This window comes from Pleurodeles waltl, chromosome 10 (genome assembly GCF_031143425.1).
Source record: "Pleurodeles waltl isolate 20211129_DDA chromosome 10, aPleWal1.hap1.20221129, whole genome shotgun sequence".
NCBI lineage: Eukaryota > Metazoa > Chordata > Amphibia > Caudata > Salamandridae > Pleurodeles > Pleurodeles waltl.
Genome location: NC_090449.1, coordinates 470,630,349 through 470,642,457, shown reverse-complemented (window position 1 = coordinate 470,642,457; position 12,109 = coordinate 470,630,349).

Sequence of the window (12,109 nt, the reverse complement as noted above, 5' to 3'; positions counted from 1 at the left end):
GGGTACCCATGGATGGAGTAAGAGAGGGAGTTACATATTAAAGGTGTGTTTGGTTATCTCTTTCTCATAGGCATACAGTGGCTAGACATGATTCCTAGCAATGACAATGAAAGATGCTGCACAGCATATCATTGGTGGTAGATAGTGGTCTTTGACATGTGTACCATACTCCATTTGGGTTGGAGTCAATCAGAGTTAGTAACTCTGGCAGTGTTGATGGATACTGATACTGACTGATAGTTCACACGACTCTTCTGCACTGCTAGCTACTGACTATTCAGGCTTGGTAGTTGTGAGTGGAAAATAGCTGGACATAGCAGGATGGTGTCCCAGTGGGAGGAGGGTATGGGAGTATGCAAGGTTATTTGTCCTGTCTGTGCATGTTGTGAATGTGTATGGAGTCTGCCATCTTACATTCCATACCATGGTGAGTTACTTTTTGAGTTGTGGATACTGGCCAGTTGCAATGTAGTGGCCCTCAGTCGTGCCATCTAGTTGGTAGCTAGTCCAATAGTCATATATGCAAAGGATGTGATGTACACATTCCTGGTATTCACGTAGATGGGGCGGTGCATTGTGGGAGCCATAGTGATAGTGATAGCCAATGCTATCCGTGCCTTTGGCAAGGGCTGTGTGGGAAGTTGGGCTGGGTGGAGGTGTTGCATGCAGGAGAGGGGCATTAGGTGGATAGGGGGATGTTTAGTGAGGCATGCAGTACATTGGGGAGTATGTGGGTGGTGAGGAAGCATGCAGGACATGACAACTGTGTGACATGGAAGCTGTGTGTGCTTACCAGAATCCAGTCTGCCCAGTATTCCAGTCAGGCCCCCAGGATACAGTTTGTCCAAGACCTTCTCCTCCCAAAATGTGAACTGTGGGGGAGGAGGTGGGGGTCCACCACCGGTCTCATGCACGGCGATCTGGTGTCGTGATGCCGTGGAACGCATCTTACCCTTAAAGTCGTTCCACCTCTTCCTGATGCCCTCCCTTGTGTGTGGATGGCTGCCTTCTGAGTTGACCCTGTCTACTATTCTCTGTCACAACCCCATTTTCCCAGCTATCAAGATTTTCTGGACCTGTGCTCCAAACAGCTGTGGCTCTACCCTGATAATTTCATCCAACATGACCCTTAACTCCTCGTCTGTGAACCGTGGGTGCTTTTGTGGGGACATGGTAGTGGTTGTGTTGAGCGTGGGGAGGGGTGTTGTGTGTGCAAAGGTGCAGTGTAGAGTGATTGATGACGTGAGTGTGGTGCGTTGTGAGTGATGAACACTTGTGTGTATGTGTGTGTGTGTGTGATTGTTGTGTGTGTTTTGTGTTGGTAGTGCAATTGTGTTGTGTGTGCTGGGTGAGATGTGCATTTGTGCCTATGGTGTAATGATGCTATATGAGTGTATGTGCCTGCTCTCTGTGTATGTGTACATTGATTTTGTTTTAAAGGATTGTATGTTGTGTGGTGGTGTGTTATATAGTGCAGTGAGTAGGTGTGTCTGGTGCCTCGATGTTTGTCAGGTGTGGGATGTTCAAACTGTCCAATGTGGTGTTGTGTTCTGACAGAAGTGGGTTCTAAGTGGGGCGGTTTGCACCGCCAATGGTTTTCTGTTGAGAAAGAACTGCTGTGGTGATTTGTGGGTCGTAATCTGGTGGGTGAAATAGTGTTGGGCTGGTGGTGCTGGTGGTGGAACCATCTCTTTCCCACGCTCCTGTACCCTGGTGGTGTCGGATTCGTGACTGTTTTTTGGCAGCCTTCACTGTGTGAGTCATAATACGGCGGAAGATAACCGCCAACATGGATGTCTTTTGGTGGCCGCCACCCCGGCGGCCTTCCAAAAAGACCACCAAAGTCATAATGAGGTCCTTTGTCTCCTAAGTTATGCCTTGTTGCTCATTACCAAGCTACCGAGGGATGAGCTGGGTTTAATTTATTGAGACCTAACCGGACATAGTGGGGGTTAGTGGCCTATTGCTAAGAGCATGTACTTACCTTTCCTTACCAATAATCTGCTTTCCAACATCTTTGGTGTGCAGTGGTGAAATTCAGTACTTGTGTTTGAGTGACATAAGTTAAAAATCCTCCAAATTGACCTAGAGCAAAAGTATTTTTGGTTTTATTTTCTAATTTGGACTAATGTTTTTTCATTCATTTTTGATTTTCCTAAATTGTTCTGGTCAATTGGTGGCAAACTTTTTTTAAGTGACATAAAACTCAAAGGAGACCATGGAGCTTGATCTGGCTAGCCTACCCACACTCTTTGCAGCTGAGCTTAGGGTGTTGTACAGAAGAAGGGGGGTGCTTGCTGCTAACAACCTTAGGAAGATGATGATGATTAAGGCCAACATTATGAACATGGCGGTTCGTTACGCTCCGCCGGCGGTAAAAACCGCCAACAGAGGAGTGGCCGGACTGCCAAATAATGAACCAAACGAAACACACGCATCCCGCGCACCACCCACCGCCAGGAAAGGAGTCCCGCTGACGACGGCAGAGTCCGCCCACAGGCCGTCGGAAAGGCCCAACCCGCCCATCAAATAATGAACCACCATTCCGCCGCCAGTTCCGGGGCGGGAACCACCGCCACACAAAGCACTCACCGGAGTTCCACAAAACGTGCAGCAGCTGCCATGGACAGAGAGCTGCTGATCATGCCAGCCTTGCTCCTTGCCATATATCTACATGACCAAGACCGCCGACGAAGACAACAACGGTAAGTACCGCAACCTACGACACAAGGGAGGAAAGGGCAAAGTTACATACCCACCCACTCCACCCACTCTGCAACGCCCCCCCCAACTCTTCCCAGCAGCACAAGTCAGACACCCCACACCAAGAGTGACGTACCCGACCGAAGGCCACTGCAACTTGTCCATACTACATACAATAGCCCCACACCCATAAATAATTAAAACAAACTCCAGGGTGGAACTGCATGTAGCCCAAACAGAGGCCACACAGAAACTTTAATTTGTATCTCACTGAGCAAAACAGTGCCAACAGGGCCAATGGCCAGTCCATAAAAAGTCATTTGTCCTTGGCCACAACTGGCCACACCTGACTCCCACAAGTGCTGGGTAGTCCACTGAACGGGGCACCATATGGGGATCCAGGCACCTCACGGAAGGGGGGTGGGGATTTACAACAGGGGTGGGACTTAGACTTGCGTAAGGAGGTTGGAGGGGGGTGGGCTTCTCCTTTGAAGGGGGTGGGGGCTGTTTGGCTCGGGTGGAGCTGGATGCCTTAGGCTCTGAGCGGGCCTTCTTCTTCACCGGAGAAGGGGCACAGGAATGGGAAGGCTGGACCGGGGTGGGCTGTGATGTGGAAGGAGCTAAAAGGGCAAGGAGGTGGGCACATTTCGGGAAAAGACGGGATGGGCCAGTGGGTTGGAGAAGGTCTGCATGGGAGAGGAAAAGTTTCTTGGGAGCAATTGTGGTGGGCGTGGATGAGGGTGTGGGAGTGGAGGAAGAGATAGTTGATGTATGGGGTGTAGGTGTGCATGTAGTGGGTGCAGGTGACTGCTCAGAATGCTGTGGTGTGGTGGATGTCTGATGGGTGGGTGTCTTGATGCGTTTGAGTGTTTTGGGAGGTGGGGGTGGACACAGTGGGAGAAGACAGACAGCTAGTGTGGATGTATGTTGAGTGGGTGTCTGCAAGTCTGGTGAGTGTGCTGCATGTGTCAACTACAGTAGAGGTGGTAAGTGCAGGTGCGGTGTGTGGGGTGCATGTATGGCTGCCTGCTATTGTGGTGAGTGCAGGAAGAGGAGCAGTTACAGTGACTGAAGGTACAGTGCATGAGGGTGTGGATATAGAGGAGACAAACAGTGAGGCGGAAGAGGCTAGAACACTGGGGGAAGTGGACGTTGTTGTGTGTGCAGGTGTCTGTTGGCTGTGTGAATGCTTGTGGTGGGAGGTGTGGTGCTTGTGTTTGGAAGTGTGCTTCTTGTGTGTTGATGTGCCTGTAAGCGGGTCTGATTGTTTGCTTTGGACGGATGAAGGGAGTGGGGTGCTGGAAGGGGTAGAGGAGGTTAGGGGGGGCGGAATGGCCAGGAAAACTGGCTGCCGTCCAAGAGGAGGACAGAGCCTGAAAAGATCTCTGTAGGGCAGACACAGGACCGTGAATGCCATGCAGATAGGCATTGGTCTGTTGCACCTCAGAAGCCAGACCCTGAATGGCATTGACAATGGTTGTCTGCCCTACAGAGATGGTTCTCAGGAGGTCAATAGCCTCCTCTGTGAGGGCAGCAGGGCTGACTGGGGCAGGGGAGGAGGTGCCTGGGGCAAAGGACACGCCCACCTTTCTGGGTGGGCGGGCACGGGCAACTCGGTGGGGAGCAGAAGGGAGGGCGCTGATGGTATGGGTAGTGGCAGAAGATCTCACGGTAGTGGTGTGTCCACTAGAGCCTGCCACCGCCGGAGGACCCCCATCGGAGGAAGTCTCAGAGTCACTACCTCCTGTGGTAGTAGTCTCCCCCGTGGAAGTCCCCTCGCCCTCCCACCCACTGGTCCCCTGGGCGTCCATTGTCTCTGCCTCGGAGGATCCGTGGGCCGCTGCCTCCCCACCTGCCGGTGCCTCAGCTCCCTTGCCTAATGTTGATGCTGAACCAAACAAACACAAGAGAACAGGGATGGGGAGGTAAAACAGGAGAGACACTTGTAAGTAGCTTAATGCTGATACACAATGGCCAGACATGCACCTACCCAGCAGACACACCCAACAGGCAGCTCTGTGCACTATGCCCATGGCCATGGCCCTGACTACTAAGCAGTATACTGACCTACATCCATCCCCTGAAATTGGATTGGAGCTGAGGTAGTTGAAACCTGACAGGCACACCCCTACACCCTTTGGGGAGCAGACAGTAGCTGGACACCAGTCAAATTCCCTGCTCTAAGCACTATGAGCCCTATTGCACACACGCTCATCCTTCCAGGCTGAAGTATGGTCTGTGAGTACTCACCCCCTTGTGACTGCTGTGCAGCCTTCAAGCACCCATCCAGGTCTGGGTACGCCACCGCCAGTATCCTTCGCATGACGGGGGTCAGTGCCTGACGGGCACCTCTACCACGTTGGGAGGTCTTCCCCAGCTGGGCCTCAGTGATCTTCCGCGCCCAGTGCCTCAGGTCCTCCCACCTCTTTCGACAGTGGGTGCTCCGCCGGTTGTAGACCCCAAGGGTCCGTACCTCCTTGGTGATGGCATGCCAATGTGCCCTCTTCTGGTGGGCGCTGACCTAGTAGGGTGACTCAGAAATGGAACACAGAGGTCAGGCACCTGCACAATGGCAACAGCTGGCAGATTGTCAGACATAGGACAGACAGTACTCCTAGACATGCAGGACAGTGGCACGCAGCATTCCATCCACCAAGGCCCATCCTGGCTCACAGGAACACACATCTGTGCAATCCACTTCATCCATTACTCACATAGTGCCCCCCAAACCCGGACTCGCCTATACCTCTGGCCGGCCGTAGAGTCTGTCGTACAGGGGCAGGACCCCTTCCACTAGTTTCTCCAGTTCTTCCTGGGTGAAGGCCAGGGCCCTTTCCCCTGCACTACGTGGAACATCCATAGCCAGAGGTAGGCCACAGCAGTACACAGAGTGGAGTACCTCTCCCCACAAGATCAGGGAGTCAAGTGATCAAACCATGACGAACGCGCGTACTTTCTGCGACGGTATGCACTGCCACCGCCGATCATGATACGCCAGGATTCCCCATTGGCATCCATGTTAGCCAATGAGGGTGCGAACAGCGGTCAACACTGCCGTACACTGTGACAACAACAGCTAGCAGTATTAGGTCACTTCCACAACGAAGGGGCAGAACTACAGTGGGCAGACATTTTCCCATCACCTACGCATCTTGAAATTCATAATACTCACAATGCTGGGCCTACTAGCCATATGAAGCACCGAGGCCTCCATCCATTGAGTATATAATCATACATGATTTACTCCGTTCCCTCCTAGTGATGTACATGTACATCTGTCAGGTTGTAGTTATTGTACAGACACTATTATGAACAATGCAGTGCATGTATGTAGCAAATCCGCCAATGTATGTGTGCACATCACTCCTTTTTCTTACCCCTACTAGGTACCGACCCATGTGGCGAGGAAGGGCACCATCAGTGTACAGACCGCTTGTGGATATGGGGACCATGGTGGAGCGTCAGATCATAATCACTTACAGACTCACACGTGCAACTATTCAGGACATATGTGCATAACTGGATCCTGTATTGACTCCCGGAAATCGTAATCAGCATGCCATTCCAACTGAGGTGCAGGTGCTCTCCGCACTCCATTTCTTGGCCACAGGCTCATTTCAAGTGACAGTGGGCATGGGTGCTGGTTTTTCACAGCCAATGTTTAGCCAGGTACTGACAAGATTTCTGAGTGCATTTGTACAACATCTGCAATCCTATGTGTGATTCCTCGAAAGTGCTGACCTCCCTGCCATCAAGTCTGACTTCTATGCCTTTGCAAACATTCCCCATGTCATAGGTGCCATTGATGGCACCCACATAGCTATCATCCCCCCAATAGTGAGTGAACAGGTGTACAGAAACAGGAAGAACTTTTACTCCATGAACATCCAATTGGTATGTACTGCATACCAGTGCATTTCCCATGTGAATGCCATGTTTCCGGGTTCAGTCGATGATTCATTTGTTTTGAGGAACAGTAGTGTGCCACAGAAGATGGAACAACTACAAGAGGACAGAGGGTTGATCATAGGTAAGTTAGCCTGTCACTAACTGACACATTGCAGAAAATCAGCCTGTCTGACTAAGGGAAATTACAATGACGACTCTATATTGTCCATTTCTCTAGGTGATTCTGGCTATCCAAACCTGCGTTGGCTCCTGATACCAGTGAGGAATCCCAGGACGGATGCAGAGAAGAAATACAATGAGGCCCATGGACATACTAGGAGGGTGATAGAGCGTACTATAGGTCTCCTGGATGCTAGATTCCGGTGTCTACATATCTCTGGGGGTTCCCTGGCCTGTGGCCCTGAAAAGGTGTGTAGAATAGTGGTGGCCTGCTGCATGCTGCACAATGTGGCAATGAGACATTCAATCCCCCTTTTGGAGGTGGAAGGTGCTATAGGTCCTGATCAGTTACCTTAGAGAGGTGAGGAGAGTGATGGTGAGGATGAGGAAAGGGAAGATGTCAATTCCAGGAACCAAATGATACAACTCTACTTCCAATAACTGTGTGGGACTTAAGCCTGTCATTGGGGTTAGTGACTGACACTGTAAGGGATTGTGGGGTGTGTCTGGGGGTGTTTTATGGTGTTCTGGATGTGTGGCAGGTGTGTGGGTGCTAGGCCTAGCCAATGTGTGCACTTGTTGCTGTTGGGCCCACTTGCTGCCCGTGGCGGTCGCAACCGCCAATGGTTGTCCGGCCTCCACTGTCCGCCGAGGTGATTAGTGCATCATTATTTAGAGGGCGGGAGGTGGGAATGACTGGCGGTGGCGGTGTGGGGAGGGCCGGGATTCCCGCCGACAGGGCTCTGGCAGGGAGTGGTGGTCTGGGAATTTTTGGCGGGGTTGGGTTTTTCTATCATTATATGGCAGGTTTCCATTCCCTGCCGACGGCGGGATTGTGTTCACCGCCGCCACGGCGGTCGGCGGTCTTTCCCACCATGTTCATAATGACGGCCTAAGTCCCTTAAAGCCTGGGTAGTGCATATGGAGGCACAGAAAGCTGCAGAGGTAAGAGGGAAGATGGAAGATGTCCTCTCCAATCTCCAGGAGGAGGAGAATGATTGCCTAACTGTGATTTCCACAGCTAGGGCCCCATCCAGAGCTAGAGGGTGGGGAGGGGCTGTTGCATCAGACCAAGAGGAAGCAGAACTGGATCTCCGGGTAAGGGAACTTGAGGCCCAGGTAGCTGTAGGAAATTGCCATCTTTCTTGGCATGTTACCCCCAATTTCTGCCTCTTTGTCAGTGTGTTTTTACTGTCTCACTGGGAGCCAGGACTCCAATACTCATAGTTTGTGGCCTATATGTGTTGACAGTATGCCAGAACTCCAGTGTTTATGCTCTCTCTGGTTACCAAATTTGTCACTATAGTTTAGTGACTCCATATTTCAATTCTGATTGGCACACTGGACCTCCCCCCTTATAAGTCCCTAGTATATGGTACATAGGTACCCAGGGCATTAGGGTTCCAGGAGATCATTATGGGCTGCAGCATTTCTTTTGCCACCCATAAGGAGCTCATACGAACACTCCTTCAGGACTGCCATTGCAGCCTGAGTGAAATAGTGCACACACTATTTCACAGCCATTTTTCACTACGCCAGGTAACTTATAAGTCAACTATATGTCTAACCTTCATTTACTGAAGGCTTGGTGCAAAGTTACTGTGTGTGAGGGCACCCTTGCACTAGCAAAGGTGCCCCCACGTTGTCCAGGGCCAATTCCCTGGACTTCGTGAGTGCGGGGACACCATTATAAACGTGCACTACATATATGTCAATACATGTATGTATGTTCACAATGGTAACTCCGAATATGGCCATGTGAGGCGTCTACGATTGTGAAATTGAACCCCCAATCCAAATCTGGTATTGGGGGGCCAATTGCATATACCCTGGGGGCTCCACCATGGACCCCAGTACTGCCAAACCAGCTCTCTGAGGTATCCACTGCAGCCCAAGCTGCTGCCACCTCACACACAGGTTTCTGCCCTCCTGGGGATTGAGCAGCTCAATCCCAGGAAGGCAGAACAATGCATTTCCTTTAGAGAGGGGTGTTACACAATCTCCCATTGGAAATAGGTGTTACAGGCATGGGAGAAGTATCTTCCCAGAGCCTCTGGAAATGCTTTGAAGGGCAAAAGCGGTGCCCTCCTTGCATAATCCAGTCTACACTGGTTCAGGGACCTGCTCTGGTGCAACACTGGACAAAGGAAAGGGGTGTGACCACTCCCGTGTCCATCACCACCCCAGGGTGGTGCCCAGAGCTCCTCCAGAGTGTCCCTGGCATTAGCCATCTTGGATTTCAAGGTGTGGGGACCCTCAGGGAGCATTTGAGTTGCCAGTGCCAGTAGGTGACATCAGAGACCCCTCCTGATAGGTGCATACCTGGATAGGCAGCCAATCCCTCTGTCAGGGCTGTTTAGGGTCTCTCCTCTAGGTGTTTCCTCAGATTCGGTTTGCAAGATTCCTCCAGGACTCCTCTGCATCCTCTGCTTCAGATTCTGACCACCAGACCAACCACAGACTGCTCCAAGAACTGTTGGAACTGCAACAAAGTATCCAGGAAGGCTCCTGTGACCCTGCAACTTCAGCTCCAGCCAGCAACTTCAATAGTTTCCAAAGTGTGCACGCTCGGAGGACTGCCTGTCTTCACCCTGCACCAGAAGAACCGAAGGAATCTCTTATGGAGTGACGGAGTCACTTCCCTGCTTTAGCAGGTACCTCTGTGCGAAGACATCTGGCATGCAGGGACTCCTCTCCTGTCCACAAGCATGATCCCTGGAACACAGGTGGTGGACCGAAGTGACCCTGACTGTCCAAATGTCCAGCTGTCCAAATTTGGTGGATGTAAGAGCTTGCCTCCCCGTGCCAGACAGTACCTCTGTGCATCACGTCCTCCTCAGCTCCTTGGGCTTCTGTGCTCTTCTTCCAAAAGCATTTCATGCACAGAATAGCCCAGGTCCCCAGTATTCCATCCTGTGACACACAGCTCTCTGAGTTGTTCTCTGGCAGCATGGGATCCTCCTGTGTAGTGCTGGGATGACCGCACTTTAAAACTCCTTTGTCCCTGTGTCTGGAACTCCTGTGGGTGCTGCCTGGTCTTCTGTGGCCTCTCTGAAGTGCCGAGACCCCCCTCTGTCTCCTCAGTCTGAGTTGAGACCCCCAGGTCCCTCCAGGGTCCGGGCAGCTCCTCTTTGAAACAAAACGCATACTTGCCTGAACCACGGCTTGTTGGCGGAATCCAGCAATGCAAACAGCCTGCATCCAACAACTCGACGTGGACATCTCATGTACCAAGCAGGAACCCGCAGCTATCTTCTTTGGCACATTTCTGTACATTTCTTCCAACCGGAGAATCCACTTTTGCACCTTCTTCCAGGTGGGCAAGGTCTCCTGTTCTTCCTTGACTCTTCTTGGACTTCTGGACTTGATTTTCTCTCTCCACAGGTCTTCAGGTCCAGCAATCCATCGTTATTTGCTTGCAGTCTTGTTTGGTTCTTGCATAATTCTTCATCACGACTTGTAGTGTGTTCTGAGGAAACTAGCTGTACTTTACTCCGGCCTTCATGGGCTCTGGGGTGGGGTAATTTACTTACCTTTGGTGTTTCCTTACACTCTCAGCGCCCCTCTACACACTATGCTTGCCTAGGGGGGAATTCGACATTCGCATTGCACTATTTTAGTATATGGTTTGTGCTGCCCATTGGAACCTATTGTATTTTCTACTGTTTGCACTATTCTATGACTGTTTAATTACCTGATTTTGGCTACTATTGTATATATTGTGTATAATTCTTCCCTCCAGTAGGAGTATTGCCTCTAAGATATTTTTGGCCTTCTGTCACTAAAATAAAGTACCTTTATTTTTGTTAAAGCTGAGTATTGACTTTTATTGTGTATAATACTGTATGACTGTAGTGGTATTGCGAGAGCTTTGCATGTCTCCTAATTCAGCCTTGGCTGCTCTGCTACAGCTACCTCTAGACAGCCTAAGCTGTTAGACATTGCCTACATTACACTAATGAGGGATAACTGGACCTGGTATAAGATGTAAGTACCTTAGGTACCCATAACAAACAAGGACAGCCTCCTACAGTAATCCTCCTAGTTTGGAGGCAGAACAGTTGGCCCTAGAGAAGAAGAAGTGGGAAAAGATTGAACAAAGAGATGGTGGCAGCGACAGAGAAGTTGAGGTGTCCCGGGTGTTGGATTTTGCCCCTGACTACCCAAGTCGACTGTCCCTGCTTATTGAGAGGGGGATGACATTGACAAATGTTTGGAGGCCTTTGAAAGGGCTCTCCAGATGAGAAGGGTTAAACCCCAGTATTGGGGTTCACGCCTATTGGAGTTGGTCCCATTATCTGGGAGGGTTTAGCTCCTGACCCTAGGAGGGGAGGAAGAAGATTCCTATCGCAGTATGAAGAGATGTTTAACCAAGATGTTTGGTCTGACCCCAAAGCAGTATAGAATGAAGTTCAGGGACACCCACAAGGTCAATACCCAGTCTTGGGTTGACTTTGTAGACACCTCACGTAAAGCACTGGAGGGCTGGCTACATATTAACAATGTAAACACTTATGAAGGGTTATGCAATTTGTTCCTCAGGGAACACATCTTGACCAATTGTATCCAAGAGAGGTTATTCCAGCATCTAGTGGACTCTAAGCTGACCAGCACCAGAGAGCGGTGGGAGGCAGCTGATGAGTGGTTGAAAATTAGGGTGGTTGTCAAGTCCCAAGGGGGAGACTCCAAGAAAGGGGGGTCAGGTCCCCATAAACCTAAAGAGGGGGTGGGAAGCCCACCATAGAAACTCCCTCTGTACCCCAGACCTCTATGAAGGGGGGAGTAAATCCCACTCCCCTCTAAAGAAGCTCTTGGACAACGAGGCATGCTTTGACTGTCAGCAGACAGGTCACTTCAGAGGAGATGCAGTCTGTCTAAAAAAGGTGGTTAGCACCGGGGACCTCCGGTGTGGCCATAGCGGAGGACTCCTCAGATGATGAGGTCCTCATAACAATGGGCTGGGAGACAGGTCCAAATGGTAAGCTGGTGATCCCTGACGGTAGGAGTAGGCACTTTCACCCCATTCAGGAGATTGGGATCCCTACCACTGGCCTGAGAGACACCTGTGCCAGTCATACTATTGTGAGTGACCGGTTGGTGACCCCAGACATGTTTGTCACAGGGAAGACAAGGATAGGCAGGATAGCCACAGGTGAGGCCACCACCAAACCTGTAGCCATAGTGCCCCAAGAGAGAGAGGGTATCCTTGACTGGTTTAGGGTAGTGGTCAGTGCTGACTTCCCCCTAGATTGTATCCTTGGCAACGACCTCCCAGAGGTGAGTCTGGTACCAGATGGTGCAGTTGCCCAGGGTGGCCCCCCAACCCAAAGTCCTGGGG